General features: G+C 38.7%; 1 long non-coding RNA gene across 1 annotated transcript in view; it reads right to left on the bottom strand.

Annotated features, from left to right (window-relative positions):
* LOC102485049 (uncharacterized) overlaps window positions 1-6,253 on the bottom strand; it is a 75,422-nt gene extending 69,169 nt beyond the window's left edge. Inside the window, exon 1 of the long non-coding RNA XR_337590.3 lies at window positions 5,690-6,253. This is a non-coding gene — a long non-coding RNA (uncharacterized LOC102485049). The remainder of the gene's footprint in view (window positions 1-5,689) is intronic.
* Window positions 6,254-6,267: the final 14 nt, after the last annotated feature.

Genomic DNA, 6,267 nt, shown 5'->3' with positions numbered 1-6,267 from the left:
AAAAAAAAAAAAAACCAAAAAGAGTATTGGTAATTTAAACCTACCATAATTTTGCATCTGGTTTCTCAAATAATTCTGTGGGTTTCGAATCAAAACTTGATAAAAAGGAAGAATTATCAACACTAAAGTCCTACGATGTGTTAGGATATGAGAAGAGAAACTTTGTCACTGCAAGTAACTCCTTTGATAGGGCATAATAGAGAATATAAACAGCAGCCTCTATAGTCAAATAAGCTTGAAAGGACTACTGTTGAAGCATAGATCACTCCAGTCCATCCATACATCTGTTCATTTCTTCTACTGTAACAGAAAGTAAATAAGCACTAAATAAACAACCGGCAACTGTTAAAAGATGAAAGATGCAACAAATCAGGGTAGTAATATAGTAGAACTAAAACTTTTTTGGCGTTGGCACAAAGTCAGTTGGTTAATGTAGTTATGAGATAATCAATTTCTTTGAAAAACTGACCATTTGCAAGTTCACCTGATTGAGGGAAAGGCAATAATAAGAAACATTTTAATTCTGCTTTGTAATAGTAACTAATGTTTATTTGGGGCCAGAAACTATATAAAGTCTTTATATAAACTGTATCATTGAATCCTCTCAATAATCCCAGGGTTAAGTATTATTGTACCTACTTTAGAGATGAGAAAAGAGAGTCAAAATTTTTAGTTTAATTTTCTCAATATTTCACAGATGTTAAATGATGAAGCTGTAATTTTAAAACCAGAAAATTTAACTTCAAAGACCATGTTCTTAATCAATATCATATATGCCTATAGAGAGAGCCTAGATTTCCCTCTACAGAACTTAGCCTTCAAAGACCGTGTTCTTAATCAATACCATATACGCTTATAGAGAGAGCCTAGATTTCCCTCTACAGAACTTAGCCTTTCATTGTTTCTTCACCAGAAAACCATTTTCTTTAATAACCTTTTTTAAAGCACACTAGATAGCTAATACTACACACGTCACTACGCAATCTTAAGAGCTGAATGACTATTTTTTAAGTGCTATGAATAATTGGCAAAAATATGATTTTTAATTTAGTGGGCTGATTAAAACATAAATTTTATTTAAGATACATTAGAATAATGTAGAACAATCAAGTTAAATAAATATTTTTTCCTAAAAAACACAACAGATAATGTTTACTTCTGGATAAAATTTTACAACCACTAACAATTCAAGTCTTGCATTTTCAGTCAGGCCCTCATAGTTGACCTATTTTTTCCCTTCCTCTTAGTTATAAATCCTTTCCTTTTACTTTCCCACTTCTCTCAGTCCCAAATCCAAATCCAAGACATTTCCATGTTCCAAGACTTAAACCCCATTTCTTCTTCTTCTTCTCCTGCTCCTCCTCCTCCTCCCTCTTCTTTTTTTTTTGGAGAGATTTTCACTGTAGGGTGCGTGCGCTTGCCAGACAGACAGAGAGAGACATAGAGACAGAAAGCGAGAAATCACCCCCCAGGGGGGATGGTCATGCCGCAATCCCTTCTCCTCCATTCTCCTCTCGGGATCTTGGGCACGCATGCACACGTGCCCGGCATGAGTTTTAAGCCACCGGGTCCGGGACACGAACCGCAGTCGACTACGTGGGAGTCCAGCGACATAGCCATTATGCTAACTGCTGGTTCCCATCCTCCCTCTTCTTTTCAAGAGAGAGATCTTTGCTATAGGACACATGCACTCACCAGGGAGACAGAGAGGCAGAAAGTGAGAAATCACCCCATAGGGGGATGGCCACGCTGCAATCCCTTCTCCATTCTTCTCAAAAAAAAAAACCCAAAAAGAGTATTGGTAATTTAAACCTACCATAATTTTGCATCTGGTTTCTCAAATAATTCTGTGGGTTTCGAATCAAAACTTGATAAAAAGGAAGAATTATCAACACTAAAGTCCTACGATGTGTTAGGATATGAGAAGAGAAACTTTGTCACTGCAAGTAACTCCTTTGATAGGGCATAATAGAGAATATAAACAGCAGCCTCTATAGTCAAATAAGCTTGAAAGGACTACTGTTGAAGCATAGATCACTCCAGTCCATCCATACATCTGTTCATTTCTTCTACTGTAACAGAAAGTAAATAAGCACTAAATAAACAACCGGCAACTGTTAAAAGATGAAAGATGCAACAAATCAGGGTAGTAATATAGTAGAACTAAAACTTTTTTGGCGTTGGCACAAAGTCAGTTGGTTAATGTAGTTATGAGATAATCAATTTCTTTGAAAAACTGACCATTTGCAAGTTCACCTGATTGAGGGAAAGGCAATAATAAGAAACATTTTAATTCTGCTTTGTAATAGTAACTAATGTTTATTTGGGGCCAGAAACTATATAAAGTCTTTATATAAACTGTATCATTGAATCCTCTCAATAATCCCAGGGTTAAGTATTATTGTACCTACTTTAGAGATGAGAAAAGAGAGTCAAAATTTTTAGTTTAATTTTCTCAATATTTCACAGATGTTAAATGATGAAGCTGTAATTTTAAAACCAGAAAATTTAACTTCAAAGACCATGTTCTTAATCAATATCATATATGCCTATAGAGAGAGCCTAGATTTCCCTCTACAGAACTTAGCCTTCAAAGACCGTGTTCTTAATCAATACCATATACGCTTATAGAGAGAGCCTAGATTTCCCTCTACAGAACTTAGCCTTTCATTGTTTCTTCACCAGAAAACCATTTTCTTTAATAACCTTTTTTAAAGCACACTAGATAGCTAATACTACACACGTCACTACGCAATCTTAAGAGCTGAATGACTATTTTTTAAGTGCTATGAATAATTGGCAAAAATATGATTTTTAATTTAGTGGGCTGATTAAAACATAAATTTTATTTAAGATACATTAGAATAATGTAGAACAATCAAGTTAAATAAATATTTTTTCCTAAAAAACACAACAGATAATGTTTACTTCTGGATAAAATTTTACAACCACTAACAATTCAAGTCTTGCATTTTCAGTCAGGCCCTCATAGTTGACCTATTTTTTCCCTTCCTCTTAGTTATAAATCCTTTCCTTTTACTTTCCCACTTCTCTCAGTCCCAAATCCAAATCCAAGACATTTCCATGTTCCAAGACTTAAACCCCATTTCTTCTTCTTCTTCTCCTGCTCCTCCTCCTCCTCCCTCTTCTTTTTTTTTTGGAGAGATTTTCACTGTAGGGTGCGTGCGCTTGCCAGACAGACAGAGAGAGACATAGAGACAGAAAGCGAGAAATCACCCCCCAGGGGGGATGGTCATGCCGCAATCCCTTCTCCTCCATTCTCCTCTCGGGATCTTGGGCACGCATGCACACGCGCCCGGCATGAGTTTTAAGCCACCGGGTCCGGGACACGAACCGCAGTCGACTACGTGGGAGTCCAGCGACATAGCCATTATGCTAACTGCTGGTTCCCATCCTCCCTCTTCTTTTCAAGAGAGAGATCTTTGCTATAGGACACATGCACTCACCAGGGAGACAGAGAGGCAGAAAGTGAGAAATCACCCCATAGGGGGATGGCCACGCTGCAATCCCTTCTCCATTCTTCTCTTGGGACTTAGGGAACACTTGCACAAATTCCTGGCATTAATTTTAAGCTACTTCGTCTGGGACTCAAACCATGGTCGACTACATGGGAGTCTAGCAAAATAACCATTATGCCATCTGCTGGTTCTGATCCTTATTTCTATATCTCTTTGATATTGTTTCCTATATCACTGAGGATACTCAGGCCATCAAGTTTGAATTCCCTGAACATCCTCCTGCCAGGCCTACAAATTTATCCACATGCCTACCATCTTTCCAATCTTTCCTGAGAAGCTAATATCTCCTCTTCTTTGTATTTCTACTCTTGGTTCCATCCTCTCCCACCTCTTCAAGAAACAGCAACCATTTTGCTTTCTATCTCTTGTAGAGTACCAGATTTGCCAAATACATTGCTGATGAATACATGCCAAAACCTTTTATGAGGGAAGGTGATTCACTCATGATCTCTGGAAACACAAGTTTTGTAACATACAAACTCCTCTGTATTAACCGAGAGGCCCAAGTGAGTGCTTATCTCAAAAGACAGCCATGTTATAGACTGCCTAAAGAATTAAGAAATGGTCTGACATAAAAAGATAAGTAAGGCTTCTCTCCTTATTAAAACGTTCCAAAGGCTGCTCACTGCTCTAAAAATGAGACACTTATTTAAAATGAGTGAATTTTTATTAAAAGTTATGATATGATCTTTGATATATTTATCACCTGTGAAAGTAATTCACTTTAATATTCAGTGCACACATAATGAGGGGCAGATTGGAGTCTGGATCCAAAGCTTACATACTCTTTGTATTTAATACTATATATGACTTTTTCCTAGCCAAAAACATGGAGACACTGCTTTTATTATTGACATGTTGGCATGAAAACAAAAGGACTGGAGCTAGTTTACATAGGAATACAAAACAGTATGAAAAAGAGAGATGAGGAATTAGGAGGAAAATAAAATCAACTAGGGGCAACTTTAGTGTACAATAATGTGTGCCATAGACTACTAAATAAGTAGTCAGAACAGAGTCTCTAAAGACTGCTTCATTAGGAAGAAAAAAATGCCTTGGGAAAATGTGGTACCTTCTAAGAACTACACACACACTTTGTTGGGGGCATGTGTGCTCACACAAGGGAAACAAGAAGAGAGGAGAAAGCACTCCCCAGTGTGATGTGATCAGACATCAATTTCATCTCCTCCATTTCTCTACCCTATCAGAATTTGGGGCATACATGTTTATGCACCCAGGATGTTTTTCAAGCTACTAAGACCAGGATTTGAGCCTCACAGATAATATGAGACCCAGCTCCCTTCACCATCAGGCAACACAGTTGGCCCATTAAGTATATATATTAAGGAAAATTAGTAAGATGCACCTGGCACAAATGCTCGCTGAATGAACCTAGAAATATTATGGGTACCAGGACCAGCAGATGGCATAATGGTTATGTTGCTAGATAGACTCTCATGTAGTTGACTATGGTTCTAGTTCTGGACCTGGCAGCTTAAAGAACACTCAAGCCAAGTGCATGTGCACTCATGCCCAAAATCCTGAGAGGAGAATGGAGAAGGGATTGCAGCATGACTGTCCCCTTGAGGGGTGATTTCTCACTTTCTGTCTCTCTTGTGAGAGTATACACCCCATAGCAAAAATCTCTTTCAAAAAAGAAAAATATTATGGGTACCTCAATGTAAGGGTTTAAAAAGAGGGTAGATATGAAGTCTTTAAAAAAAACTATAAATATCACTGACTATATTCAGGCATTGACATTCTACCCCATTTGAAAAAGAACATGTTGCTCTGAAGATACTTTCCTGCATAGAACATCCAAAAATGTTCAGCATTCAACTTGAAATCTATTCTTGATTTTACATAATTTTCTTGGCTAACCTTTAGAAGCATACCTCTCTGAACTAGAGACACTTAACCGAAGAGAGAGTAAAGAAGATGATGGATTTATTGAGAGCAATGTAATAGTATCTTTGATGGGAAAGATGCACTCCTTTTTCCTAATGGGCAGATAAACCAGATAATCTGAATGAAGAAACCAAGGTATTGTTTGAATTCATGATTTAGGGGGTCAGGCAAAGATTCTGAGCAATAATCTATGTAAAACTCATCTGCTGATTTCAGTATGTACACAGAAGGAGAGTATGCACCTGGAGCGATGTAAATACAAAGCCACATTTGCTTCGCAAGGCAGATTAACCCATAGTTAATTGGCCATGACTCAATGCGCCCAATTAACAAGATTGCTTGAGTCTCTGCTTCCTCAATCTTTGGGATATCAACAAGCACAGAACTTCTGAGGTGCTGTCTCAGTAATTTGTGTCAGCTCTGTTGGTCCAGGTCCCGGCAACACCAAACGCTGAGAATTTAGATTCCAGCAGAACTAAGCCCCTGCCCAAGTTCTTCTCGGCTTTCCTGTATCCCGCCTATTTTCAAAATGTAATGATGAGAGGAACACAGGGCATCAAGAGGCATCCTGCTGCAAGGCCCAGCGATCTGCCTTTCCGACAACCTCCTCAAGTGGATTTGATGCGAGTGTTTCAGAGATCACTTTGACAAACACAGCACAGCGTGGGCGCGTTGACACGCGTCCTTCCGTAACCGAAGTAGGTTTACAAAGCCTCGCAGGCTGGGGCGAGGTCTCAGCTTCATCCCCTGTGAAGGTCGGCGGCAGTCTGAGTCAGTCAGTCCCTCAGGCGCCGGCTACGAGGAAACTCGCCCCCGCTCC

The sequence above is a fragment of the Tupaia chinensis genome, unplaced genomic scaffold (genome assembly GCF_000334495.1).
Source record: "Tupaia chinensis unplaced genomic scaffold, TupChi_1.0 Scaffold147458_1, whole genome shotgun sequence".
NCBI lineage: Eukaryota > Metazoa > Chordata > Mammalia > Scandentia > Tupaiidae > Tupaia > Tupaia belangeri.
Note: the sequence above shows the minus strand (reverse complement) of the source record. Positions and strands in the feature narration are given on the sequence as shown.